This window comes from Lissotriton helveticus (assembly GCF_964261635.1).
Source record: "Lissotriton helveticus chromosome 1_1 unlocalized genomic scaffold, aLisHel1.1 SUPER_1_unloc_11, whole genome shotgun sequence".
NCBI lineage: Eukaryota > Metazoa > Chordata > Amphibia > Caudata > Salamandridae > Lissotriton > Lissotriton helveticus.
The window spans coordinates 3691302-3705608 of NW_027611650.1; the positions used below are offsets into that span (position 1 = coordinate 3691302).

Consider the following 14307-nt stretch of genomic DNA (forward strand, 5'->3'; position numbering starts at 1 on the left):
CAACAATGCCCCTTGTAATTTTGTTCTACCAGACCTTAGCCCTTTGACAAAACATACAGATGCAGCTGGTGTTTGGACAGCGTACTTGGGTTTTTAGTAGGATACACAAATAGGTGACAGACACTTGGAGAGGGACCTTTCCAGGGAGAAGAGTGAGACAGCACCTATGATTTAGATCTACCATCTATAGGCTAAGGTATGAGGTCTGCTGACAAAGCCCAGAGATCTTCTTTTATATAATAATACTTCTTCTTTGCAAGGGAAGGGAGGTTAGGCGCTATTGTCTTTTCATGATGACATCTCCCTTCATGATATATGAATTGGCTGCTCTGCTGACTGTACTATGCTTTTTTCTGCTCATTGTGGCATGTATACTGCATGTTAGGGCGCGTCCGTTAAAATAAATATTTTAAACTGTTCCGTGTCTCTGTCAGATATGATTGTGGACAAGTACAATAGTGCGTGCGAAAGGGTGTGTCTCGTTACCGTGATTCTTGAGAGATCTGGGAGAGTTGTGTTCTGGGGTGCCTAATCATTTGCTTCTCTGTGAGTGAGTAGGAGAGCAAGTGATACACTATAACTAGTCAGTCCTGGGCTCATGGGTACTAAGGTGGTAGGAAGACTCAGTCCCTATACAACAGGGTCCCATATTCCTATGCATAGGTCTGTTTTTCTGCAGAATCCCTGCAACATGGCACCACCAACATTTGGTCTGGTACGTATTCGCGAGACCCCTGAGTAGCGCTTGTGCTCGCCAACAATCCCCTCTCACCAGTTTCCGGAGATGTCTGTGGTGTGAGGGCCTAGCCTCCTATATTTGTATTTTAGAGGTCTGTCAAGCTTGAAGTTTAAAAAGCTTTTTACTCTCTCTCAACCTGGTTTTGCGCTCCCGTTCTTTTGGTTTATCCTTTTCCATTTTTATTATGGCAGTCGCTATTGCGGCACCTAACCACGCAGTGGTTACGGTATTCTTGACTCAACGTGGAGTTCCCAATGCAGGGCTAACATTATTTTTGTTGTCGAGGTGGGCGCGGCTCACCACTTTGAGAAGTCTTTTACTCTTGGGTTACATTTCCGGCAGTGGATGGAAATGATAATTTATTTCATGAATATACAACAGCCACAGTACCGAAGGCTTATCAGACTTATGCATTGCTTGAAATTACGTTGACGTCCTGGGAGCATACCATCTGGTTTAATGGTGCCCTTCCTCACCCTCTTTCTGTGGTCTGTTTAGGCCCCTTATCAGTCAATGGGGCCACTTGGCCCGTTTTGGCGGGTTTTGCACTGGATCCAAAGTATCTTAATGTTAGACTCACAGAGCTACGTCAGTTACATATAACGCTGATTCATATACACAGAAGTGTGATTCAGTTTATGTCGCGTGCGATTCAAGTGGCTCCGGCAGGACATGGTGGTGGTCTTGTTATTAGTCCTGTCATGATTAATTCAGTGATGGGCAAACGTCCTCAAAACCGTGATGACTTGCCATTTTGGCTGGCACAACAATTTGAACAACTTGAAGCTCTCTTTCCACAAACTACTCCTGTAGAAAAACACAGGAACCTCACAATGAGTTGGCCGAGTGGTTTGATTCCTGCTTTAGGTGACTGCACCACCTGAGGGATGGTGTTTGCTTTAGTGTATACATTGTGCGTTGGCACTACCTTCATGGGCGTTCTGAAAAAAGTTCAAGATGAACACGGGGCTGGCCCAGCCCTGGATTTGGGGATGAAGTTAGTGGGAATGCATGGAAAAGACGCGGACTTACTAAACAGCCTGACAACTAAAATTTATAAAAAGGTATTACGATTACCAAGCAGTTCATCACCAGCGCAAATGCGACTAGAGTTTGGATTAAAAAACGAAACACCGGGCAGATTATACTCCTTCATTAAGGTGTGGTATCAGATCAAGCAAAAAGCATGCGATAAAAATCTTAACACCTACCTATGGCAAGAGCTCAAAACCCAAAAAAATCTAAAGCAAATCAATTCCTCACACATGCCTTGGAGACAACGCGCTCAAAAAACTTATGGGATAAAAATCTGTCATTTGCTGTTCTAAAACAGACTCTAAAGAAAGTGGCCAAATTCCACTCACTAGTTTTAGACAAAGAAATTTTCATCCATCGTTCGCACTCATGGGCTGTGATAAATGGCTATAAGACATTGACACCGGCACTGTACCTGGAAACAACCTACTCTATTTTTATTAAGAGAAAGCTGATGTCTTTGAGATTTGGCGTCTTTCCGACACTAGCTGATGATCCTGCCTGGAAACAGCACGCTGCCGTTACATGTCGACTGTGTGGTAGCCATAAAGAAGATATCATACACATAGTCTGTCATTGTAAGATGCTGTCCAAGGAGTGGTCATATTTTTTAAAGGAAAGCTTTCGGATCAGGAGACTACGAACATGCAGATCTGTGATTATTGGAAGCTTGGATATAACCGCTCCACGAATACATTGCAAGCTGGTGAAGTTCCTGCAGGCATTTGAAAAATGCATAAAGCAACATGAGGACTTTAAATTGATAATGATTTGAATTTCTCCTCTGCCTTAATAATTTTTTTATAGCGATGTAAATAACAGTATGAAAATTATTTCGTTTTTACCTTCCATTTTTACCACAAGCCTTTTATCACTGATTTTGTTAATGACAATCTTATAACTTGTTATACTTGTTGTGTGTCATATCAATAAAAAGTTTAAATTTCAAATAGTGGGAATGTTCCCTATTGTCTCCGATATGATTCTGACCAACATTAAAGGTGAGGCAGTTTGCTTGCAAGTACAGCAACACCTAGCAGCGGTGGCCGATGTGGATCGGCAACAGCAGTTGCTGATTATCATAGCAGATGTAGTTACATCTTTAGGTTGGAATAGCTTAGGCATTCATCCATTTAGTCAACCACCAATTAAGTCCCCTCCTGACAAGGAGGGTTCTCCAGTCTTTCCTAAAAAGGCTTGGAACAGAAATCAGCGGCAGCATCAACAGAAGCCTGGTTCGCGTGCAGGTTCGCCTCCACCTGACGCTTCTGAACGTAGATATGATTTGCATGACCATTCTAAAATTAAGACACCCGAGAGGTTCGAGGTTCCTGATCCTCGTTCTCCTCGTTCCTTTCAGGAATCTTCGGATCAACAATTCGGCGGAGGACGACAAGGGCATAGCAGAGTAGGCAAGTTTGCGCAAGCACGAGCCAACCCGCAGCACCAGTTTGATGTGAAAGTCAAGCTTGTGGAAAAACCTCAATATCGTGCCCATTTCATCATGGGAACAGGGCAGGCCGAAGACGGCTGAAATGCCAGAAACCGGTCCCCGGAAGCTTGTTTCCTTCCCAGTGTAAGAATTGGCTTTTGTAGTCTGGTCTGCCCTGTTCCCATGATGCACTGGGCCAGGGACAGACTAATTTGCATACAGCCGGGTTCTGAAACTGGGATGGTGCAATGAGCTAAAAAACGGTGTTGGATCTAGCCCTGATCTCTTGACTGGGTGAGAGTACTCTGCTTAATTCAGAGACTCTGTCCATCACCACCCCTTGTTGTAAATAATTTTGTCCACCCTAAGCGTGGAAGGGTATACTCAGATGTGAGTCCCTTGCTCATTGCACCATCAGGATTCAAGCAAGCCGGGCCGAAGACGGCTGAAATGCCAGAAACCGGTCCCCGGAAGCTTGTTTCCTTCCCAGTGTAAGAATTGGCTTTTGTAGTCTGGTCTGCCCTGTTCCCATGATGCACTGGGCCAGGGACAGACTAATTTGCATACAGCCGGGTTCTGAAACTGGGATGGTGCAATGAGCGAAAAAACGGTGTTGGATCTAGCCCTGATCTCTTGACTGGGTGAGAGTACTCTGCTTAATTCAGAGACTCTGTCCATCACCACCCCTTGTTGTAAATAATTTTGTCCACCCTAAGCGTGGAAGGGTATACTCAGATGTGAGTCCCTTGCTCATTGCACCATCAGGATTCAAGCAAGCCGGGCCGAAGACGGCTGAAATGCCAGAAACCGGTCCCCAGAAGCTTGTTTCCTTCCCAGTGTAAGAATTGGCTTTTGTAGTCTGGTCTGCCCTGTTCCCATGATGCACTGGGCCAGGGACAGACTAATTTGCATACAGCCGGGTTCTGAAACTGGGATGGTGCAATGAGCTAAAAAACGGTGTTGGATCTAGCCCTGATCTCTTGACTGGGTGAGAGTACTCTGCTTAATTCAGAGACTCTGTCCATCACCACCCCTTGTTGTAAATAATTTTGTCCACCCTAAGCGTGGAAGGGTATACTCAGATGTGAGTCCCTTGCTCATTGCACCATCAGGATTCAAGCAAGCCTGGCCGAAGACGGCTGAAATGCCAGAAACCGGTCCCCGGAAGCTTGTTTCCTTCCCAGTGTAAGAATTGGCTTTTGTAGTCTGGTCTGCCCTGTTCCCATGATGCACTGGGCCAGGGACAGACTAATTTGCATACAGCCGGGTTCTGAAACTGGGATGGTGCAATGAGCTAAAAAATGGTGTTGGATCTAGCCCTGATCTCTTGACTGGGTGAGAGTACTCTGCTTAATTCAGAGACTCTGTCCATCACCACCCCTTGTTGTAAATAATTTTGTCCACTCTAAGCGTGGAAGGGTATACTCAGATGTGAGTCCCTTGCTCATTGCACCATCAGGATTCAAGCAAGCCGGGCCGAAGACGGCTGAAATGCCAGAAACCGGTCCCCGGAAGCTTGTTTCCTTCCCAGTGTAAGAATTGGCTGTTGTAGTCTGGTCTGCCCTGTTCCCATGATGCACTGGGCCAGGGACAGACTAATTTGCATACAGCCGGGTTCTGAAACTGGGATGGTGCAATGAGCGAAAAAACGGTGTTGGATCTAGCCCTGATCTCTTGACTGGGTGAGAGTACTCTGCTTAATTCAGAGACTCTGTCCATCACCACCCCTTGTTGTAAATAATTTTGTCCACCCTAAGCGTGGAAGTGTATACTCAGATATGAGTCCCTTGCTCATTGCACCATCAGGATTCAAGCAAGCCGGGCCGAAGACGGCTGAAATGCCAGAAACCGGTCCCCGGAAGCTTGTTTCCTTCCCAGTGTAAGAATTGGCTTTTGTAGTCTGGTCTGCCCTGTTCCCATGATGCACTGGGCCAGGGACAGACTAATTTGCATACAGCTGGTTTCTGAAACTGGGATGGTGCAATGAGCTAAAAAACGGTGTTGGATCTAGCCCTGATCTCTTGACTGGGTGAGAGTACTCTGCTTAATTCAGAGACTCTGTCCATCACCACCCCTTGTTGTAAATAATTTTGTCCACCCTAAGCGTGGAAGGGTATACTCAGATGTGAGTCCCTTGCTCATTGCACCATCAGGATTCAAGCAAGCCGGGCCGAAGACGGCTGAAATGCCAGAAACCGGTCCCCGGAAGCTTGTTTCCTTCCCAGTGTAAGAATTGGCTTTTGTAGTCTGGTCTGCCCTGTTCCAATGTGCACTGGCCAGGGACAGACTAATTTGCATACAGCCGGGTTCTGAAACTGGGATGGTGCAATGAGCTAAAAAACGGTGTTGGATCTAGCCCTGATCTCTTGACTGGGTGAGAGTACTCTGCTTAATTCAGAGACTCTGTCCATCACCACCCCTTGTTGTAAATAATTTTGTCCACCCTAAGCGTGGAAGGGTATACTCAGATGTGAGTCCCTTGCTCATTGCACCATCAGGATTCAAGCAAGCCGGGCCGAAGACGGCTGAAATGCCAGAAACCGGTCCCCGGAAGCTTGTTTCCTTCCCAGTGTAAGAATTGGCTTTTGTAGTCTGGTCTGCCCTATTCCCATGATGAACTGGGCCAGGGACAGACTAATTTGCATACAGCCGGGTTCTGAAACTGGGATGGTGCAATGAGCTAAAAAACGTTGTTGGATCTAGCCCTGATCTCTTGACTGGGTGAGAGTACTCTGCTTAATTCAGAGACTCTGTCCATCACCACCCCTTGTTGTAAATAATTTTGTCCACCCTAAGCGTGGAAGGGTATACTCAGATGTGAGTCCCTTGCTCATTGCACCATCAGGATTCAAGCAAGCCGGGCCGAAGACGGCTGAAATGCCAGAAACCGGTCCCCGGAAGCTTGTTTCCTTCCCAGTGTAAGAATTGGCTTTTTTAGTCTGGTCTGCCCTCTTCCCATGATGCACTGGGCCAGGGACAGACTAATTTGCATACAGCCTGGTTCTGAAACTGGGATGCTGCAATGAGCTAAAAAAACGGTGTTGGATCTAGCCCTGATCTCTTGACTGGGTGAGAGTACTCTGCTTAATTCAGAGACTCTGTCCATCACCACCCCTTGTTGTAAATAATGTTACCGAGGCAGCTTCTTTCACCTGGGGGTCCTTTAGATGCTGCAAAGGCCACTCCCAGTTGAGCCTTGTCATGGCCCTTCCTGTACCTCACAGCTGTGTTACAACTTTGCACTCACCAGACTGTTGCATGCTGGTTTGTGGAGTCCATAGTGAATGCCCCTTTAGTAAATATATATGTATATATATCCCAAACAACATGTTTTTCTAATTTTCTGTATCAGAAGCAAATATGTTTATTTGTTTTGCTAATCTGCCATCAAATTAATGTTCTCGTCTGTAAATGACTGGGGTGGGGAAATATAAAATGCTTGTTGGTATTTGGGGCACCCAGCTGGTGATGATGTCACACTGTTGTGTGTGTGTGTGTGTGGGGGGGGGGGCTGCTCGTGTCTAAAGCTCTTGTCAGTCTGTCTCAGTTCCCAGCCCTTTAAAGCGCAGCTCTGCGGGTGGGATGTGAGAGGCCATTGACGTGCAGCTGTGAACATGTGTCGACAGCTACCCACATCCTGACGGGCCTCTGGGAACAGACCCCTGGCAGTCTCCCAGCCGAGAGGCCTTGGAAGCCTTCTCTCCTTGCAGCCCCCTGCCGGGGTCCAGCAGATCATTCACGAAAAGACTTTATGGCTTCACAAACGAGGCAACTGCTGCTCCAGTATGGCGTCTTGTACATAGGGATGCCTAAATTATATATATTTTTTGGTTTCTCGTAGGCTTTTATAGTTAAATAAAGATATTCTGCTTCGCCTCGTGCAGAATCACATTAAAGCTACGTTTTTGTCTGTGTTGTAATCGGTATGAAACCATACAGACTTCAGAATGGCTTAAATAGCATTAATAGAATTGTTAGTGTTTCCTATCAAATGTATTGCTTCACACTTCAGCATATAAAAAACATAGTTACCTATCATCACCTTTCAATACTGATTTAACTTTATTGGATAATACAACTCCTTTCCACAGGTAAGATTCTTTGTTTTGTCTTCTGTGCTCTCGCTTTCTAAAAGGAAGTGTTCACCTATTGCCAGGGTCCACGCAGCGGGCAGACTTTATTTTCTATTTCAGAGCATGCCCTTGAACTGTGGCACCCATGATGTAAATTTGATTTAGTCACACCTCAATTAATCACACAGCCGGGAGGAAGAGGGTTAGGGGTTCAATGAATGGATGGAAAGTGGGATTTAAGGGAAAGGTTTGACAAAGACAAACATTACACATGGACAACCCATTCATCTTGCCAGCCGAGCATCATAAATCTGTTATGGGAGGAAAAGGAAATGCATGCATGATGATGAGTACTCGACTAGTACAGATATATCAAATTGTCTATCTGTTCTGCAGTAAATAGTGCAGTTAAGCTTACACAAAAGATCCCTTCCTAACAGGCAGATTGGGCTTGAGTCGCATACCACAAACTGATGTCTATCTCGGAAAGTCCCTTTTCTCACAGGGATCGGCTCAGTCAAAGGGTTTGTCATTTTCTTGTTTGCTACTCCTACAACTTGGATTGATTGTTCCGGGAGTCGTAGGTTGGGAACTACTGCAGATCTAACAGTAGAACGGGTAGCACCAGTGTCAACCATAAAGGTGGTAGGATGCCCGTCAATATCAGCTTATGCAAACGGTCATCTCTGGTCTACCTCCAAGACTGCCCCAAGAGTGCAGTCTTCCTCCCCCCTCAGGCACCGTCATACCAACGAGTCAGGACTGTACTCGTCAAGCCCATCAAAGAGAGACATCTGCTGGTGTGTCCGAGTCCCTTGCGGGATTCTCGGTGGCTGGGGAACCTGCGCTTGTGAACCAATGTCCCCCCTTTCATCGATTTTGGCTTCGTCACAGTATTAATAATTTCAGGCACCTGCACTGTCTCTCCCTCCTGCTGCAACTGATTTGCTGGGTTCAATGGACACTCGCATTTCCAATGCCCGATTTGGTGACAAAGATGACATGCAGTGGTCTTCATCAGTGTTGCCACGTCCATTCCCGTTTTGGGGTCTACTTGTTTTCCCTTTCCCTGATCTTGACCATTCTGTGCTCCTCCCTGATTACTTCCCTGTTTTCTCCTTAATGTTACTCCACTTGGCTGCATCTGGAGTCCCTTATCAGCAGCTTGCATCTGGACTAACATCAGCTTATCTTTAAGCTTCCTATGTTTCGAGTCCACCTCATCACTGCAATACCTGGCATATCGCAGTATCTCATCCACTGGCTTGTTCTGCCAACAGATAAAATGCTGCTGAGTCATAAGTCTAATCTCTTGTCTCAGACCCAAACCAAACTTTGAAATGAACTGTCCCATGTATTTAGGGTCTAACGTGTCTAACCCACTGTACTGTTTGAAGACTTGCAAAAGTCTTTCATAATACTCATGTACCGTCTCCTTTGGTTCCTGAACCGTTCGATCTATCTTGACCCAATCAATGTCCTGTGGCGCTACCTTGGACTTCAGCCATGTGATCATCTGTTCAAACTTCTTCATGACAATAGGTGAAGGATCATTTGTAACAGAATCCCTAACTGGTTTATACGTAGGCCAATCAATAGCAACTTTACAAGCTGACCACAAATCGCTCGGAACTTCAATCTCAAACAGCGCATTCATATCAAACCACAACACCTTTGAGATCTTAACAAAGCGATCAACCTGTTTGTACCATTCAACTGGTTTCTCCCTCAGCTTAGGGAAGTCATTTGTGAACGCTGCTAAGTCACCTCTACTCCAAGGCACATACCGTCTACTAGCTACCTCCCTCAAAGGGTAATTCTGTACTCCCAACACTCCCCCTCCCGGAGGTGGTGTCTCTCCTACGCTCTTTTTAGCACTCTTCTTTTTAGACCCTCTTTCTTCCCATTTTTCTAGCATTTTACATGCGCGTATCCCTATAATCAGTTCCCGAATGTCCTTCATCCAATGACCCTCTTCTTTTCCAGTTCCTGCTCACTGTATTGCAACATGTTACCCCCTTGTAACGTCTTTGATTTGGACAAATCCACCTTGTACCTCTTCGCTAAGCCAGACATTTTCTCATGTGCCCACCTTGCCTTTCGAGTCACATCCTTTGCTACAAACAATAACTCATCTGGTTCATAATGCTCCACTCTCTCCAGAGGTAAGTTTCCCTCGATTATCTCATCTACCTCTGCTTTCAGTCTCAATACATCCAGCATCTTAGCCCTCATGTCCGCTTTCAGAGTCCCTCGACTAGATGCACCATTCAATTCTTTGCTTCCACTGCTCTGTTCTCTACACCTATGGACTGGTTTGTTCCCTTCGCTTCCATGATCCCAACTTATTGTCATCCTGTCATTCCGATTCCTCACGGGTGGCTCCCACATTCTTAGGTCTGACCTCGAATCGGCAAGGGATCTCGGCCTCGCCGTCCTTATCTCCATCTGTCCCCTTGATGAGTCTTCAGTGACTGGAAATGGTGTACTCAATTCTCTGGGTCTCGGCAATTGAGCTATCACGCTCACTGTGCCATTCCCTTCAGAGCTAGTTCTCTCTCCTACTACTGACTGTGATGAACTTCCATTTCTCGCCTGATCTGGATCGTACACTGACACTATGGACCAATGGTGGCATTTTGGAGTCCTAAAGTTATGAGTCCTAACTTTAGGACTGCTAAATGCCTTTTGTGAATACTAAAAGACTTAAAGTTAGGATTTTTCTCAGTTTAGGAGTCCTAAAGTTAGGACTCCTAACTTTAGGACTCCTAAATGACTTCTGTGTATACGAAATGAGTAAGTGCCTTCTGTGAATACCAAAATGGTCGTAACTTTAGGATTTTGCCTTAAGTTAGTTCTGTGAATCGGGCTACACCCGCTCTAGTAAAAGTACTGGGCTGGTCCGTTAACTCTGGTATTTCAGGGTGATATATTAGATGAACCTCTCGCATCGGAAACTGAGATACCAAGGTAGGACTCTTCTCATGCAACCTGCCCCTATACACAATTAACGTTGTGATGTTCTTAAAAACTTGGCCAGGCTCCATACCACTAGCATATACGCCCTTATCTTGGATCAACCTCCCGACTATCATTAAATAAGGTAGTGCCTTCTACCAGTTCTAGAAGTATAGCTATGAATAATATATCGAATTTACCTTTACAAAGTCAACAGGTTCCTATGTCTTTTATATCTGAATATTTTTAGACTTTATTGCTCCAGGACCAACTGTTTTTGTACCACTTGATACCCAGGTCCACGGATATTTATTGGGTTACCCCGTTATGTTATGTTATAATTAAGGCTCCCGGTTTTCCGTTTAAACAGATTTTTACACATAAATACTGACGGAAATCTATTGTTCCTTTGTCAGTATTTATAAATTATAAACGGGAAAATACTGACAAACCGCATCATAGCCTCACTCCTTCCCAGGGTTACCTCACCACGCTCCTCTTACTAATCTAAACCACTTAGGCCCGTTTAAAAGAACTGCTAAAGTAGAAGCACAAGGCAGCAGGTGGTATTAGGTGTTGCAAGTTAAAGGGGTGGGGACGCCTGATAGCCGAGCACGAGGTGTTAATATGTGCATCAGGAGACCGGCTCACTGATAGAAATGTAGGCATCATCTGGGGGGCCGCGGGGGGTCAGTGCTAATAAGGTAGCCTGTGCATACCAATCAGTGGCGGCAAGGCAGAGGCCTGTTAGCAGGTAGTGGTGTACTCGACTGCAGGTGGCAGGCTTTGAGCAATTAAAAAAATAACATACTGACAGTATACAAACACTATGGAGACCCCGTTTAAAGAAAACACCACCCATGTTGCCTTAAATGTTTTGGGAGACCAGTAATGTCAATGTTGGAAAATCTCATTCAAAGATTTAAACCATAAAGAAACACTAAATTATTTTGTTTTATTTATTTGCTTAAACTGTTTACATGTGGAATGCTAGCTGCTTACGTACAATTAGCCCTCTCCATCAAGAGGTAAAGTAATTTCCCATGCTTTCATGGCTTCTTCATTCTTTTTCTAATCTTTCTCATTAACGCTGCACTTGCTCTCTGCATCACAAGGGGTTAGAACAGGTTGCGGGTAACTTTCAGGAGAGATTTTGTATCACAGTGCTTGTTCGATGTCATCACAATAACTATTTCAAACATTGCCATAAAAAAGGGCTGCATCCCCCATCACTCCCTCTTAGAACGCGCCTCAGATGTCAGTACAATTAATGCACACTTATTGTTTAAAATAGAATGATCTGTCTTCCAGTGTTTTCAATTTTGTTCGGTACCTTTCTAAGTGCATGCAGTCGTCACAATCTCTCCATAGCCCCTCTCTTGCATAAATGTGAAAAAATACTAGCTGCAGCATTATCATTTGCTTGCGACAAAAAAAAATGTGGATAAATACAGATAAGATTTCCAAAAAATAAATATGGATAAATACAGACGGAAATGGTAAAAAAATAAATACCATAAAACCGGGAGCCCTAGTTATAATGGAATGTAAAACATGAGGCCGGTATTTTTCTCTGGGAAAGGTGGCAACCCTGTTTCTGCTCCAGGACCCAGATTCTCTCTCCAACATAGTGCGAGTCTGCATTTACGTAGATGGAGTTTCTTTTGATCAAACTGGAAAACTTGCCAAGTCACAAAGAGATTTCTATGTTCTTTCAACATAAAAGCACCAATAGTATTTCTTTACCAGGATAAACGTCACTTTTATTGCTCACAAAACCTGGCTTTACATCTTTAAAATAATAGTGTATTGTATACATTTTTATATGTGTGAATTAATCTTCTATCAGGGATAGCTGTTACGGGACAAGAGGCCCTGACAGTTCGGACAAATACACAAACATAGTTGGGAAAAACAAATCTTTTCTCAGCCCCTTCAAATTATGACTCATAGAGCTGGGCGGTCACACTTAGAAGAGCACCACACACATCTCACAGACAAACACACACACAGAAACACACACAAACAGACACACACACACGCACACACAGACACACACACACACACGCACACACAGACACACACACACACAGACAGGCACACACAGACAGACACACACACACAGACAGACACACACACAGACACACACACACACGCACACACAGACAGACACACACATACACAGACAGACACGCACACACAGACACACACAGACACACACACAGAGACACACATGCACAGACAGACAAACACATGCACACAGACACACACACACGCAAACACAGACACAAGCACACAGACACACACAGACAGACATGCACACAGAGACACACACGCACACACAGACACACACAGACAGACACGCACACACAGACAGACAGACACACACACACACACACAGACACACACACACAGACACGCACACACTCACACACAGACACACACACAGAGACACACACAGACACACACACAGAGACACACACACACACAGGTGTGCAGCTCTGGTCCCTGCTTTGGCTCAGAGAAGCCAGTCTCATGCACAGACCTCGATGCACAAGAAACAAAACAGAAACAAAAACTAAAATTTGAAAGAGCTAAGGATGCGTGAGATTACACTGAATTAAATCCCCTCGAGTGACATTTCTCAAAAGTAGTCGAAGATGGACCCTGTTTGGTGTTTGCTTAAGAAACCAGGAAGTAGAAGTGTTCCGACTGTGAGTGTCTTAACACCCACGTCTGTGTCTTTGCCAGCGCCAATGCTTGTTTCTCAAACGAGACCCTGTCATGGACTCAAACACCCATGTCTGTGTCTTTGCAGGCACCAATGCTTGTTTCCCATAACACCCGCGTCTGTGTGTTTACAGGCGCCAATGCTTGTTTCCCATAACACCCACGTCTGTGTCTTTATAGGAGCCAATGCTTGTTTCCCATAACACCCATGTCTGTTTGTTCACAGGAGCCAATGCTTGTTTCCCATAACACCCATGTCTGTGTCTTTACAGGAGCCAATGCTTGTTTACCATAACACCCATGTCTGTGTGTTTACAGGCGGCAATGCTTGTTTCCCATAACACCCATGTCTGTGTCTTTACAGGAGCCAATGCTTGTTTCCCATAACACCCACGTCTGTGTGTTTACAGGCGCCAATGCTTGTTTCCCATAACACCCATGTGTGTGTCTTTACAGGTGCCAATGCTTGTTTCCCATAACACCCATGTCTGTGTCTTAACAGGCGCCAATGCTTGTTTCCGATAACATCCATGTCTGTGTGTTTACAGGAGCCAATGCTTGTTTCCCATAACACCCATGTCTGTGTCTTTATAGGAGCCAATGCTTGTTTCCCATAACACCCATGTCTGTGTCTTTACAGGAGCCAATGCTCGTTTCCCATAAACCCATGTCTGTGTCTTTACAGGAGCCAATGCTGTTTCCCATAACACCCATGTCTGTGTCTTTACACAAGCCAATGCTTGTTTCCCATAACACCCACGTCTATGTCTTTGCAGGAGCCAATGCTTGTTTCCCATAACACCCACGTCTGTGTCTTTGGAGGAGCCAATGCTTGTTTCCCATAACACCCATGTCTGTGTCTTTACAGGAGCCAATGCTTGTTTCCCTGCTGAAGCCTGGAGGCGGCGGTTCCGTCAGCAGCCACCAGAGGGCGCTCCTCGCCTGCTGATGAATCCACTGAGCTGCCCATGGGATTAAAGGGAGAAGGGTTTCCTCTTCCGGGTCAGTGGCAGCAGAGACAGCATCAGCAGCAAATGCTGACATCACTTCCTGCCTCTCTTTGTGTGTTCAGCCTGCTGCAGAGGAGGAAGGAGCCCTGTCTGTCTGTGCAGCGATCTTCATCTACAGACCCCCCTCAGACCCCAGATCTGCCCCTGCCGCCCCCCTCAGACCCCAGATCTGCCCCCCTCAGACCCCAGATCAGTCCCTGCCCCCCCCCTCAGACCCCAGATTTGCCTCCCTTGGACCCAGATCTGCCCCCCAAAACCCCCAGGAGGGGTAGTGAGCCTGGACACGTCTGCACAGGTCTCTGCTCAGGTAGGAGATTGTCAGCACCTTCT

The 14307-nt window shown here is 45.6% G+C and overlaps 1 protein-coding gene across 1 annotated transcript in view; it reads left to right on the top strand.

The window, feature by feature from the left end:
- Window positions 1-14154: 14154 nt before the first annotated feature.
- Window positions 14155-14307, top strand: part of LOC144805483 (uncharacterized) — a 62868-nt gene continuing 62715 nt past the window's right edge. The window contains exon 1 of the mRNA XM_078672028.1: window positions 14155-14284. The gene's annotated coding sequence lies outside the window, so the exon portion shown is untranslated. The remainder of the gene's footprint in view (window positions 14285-14307) is intronic.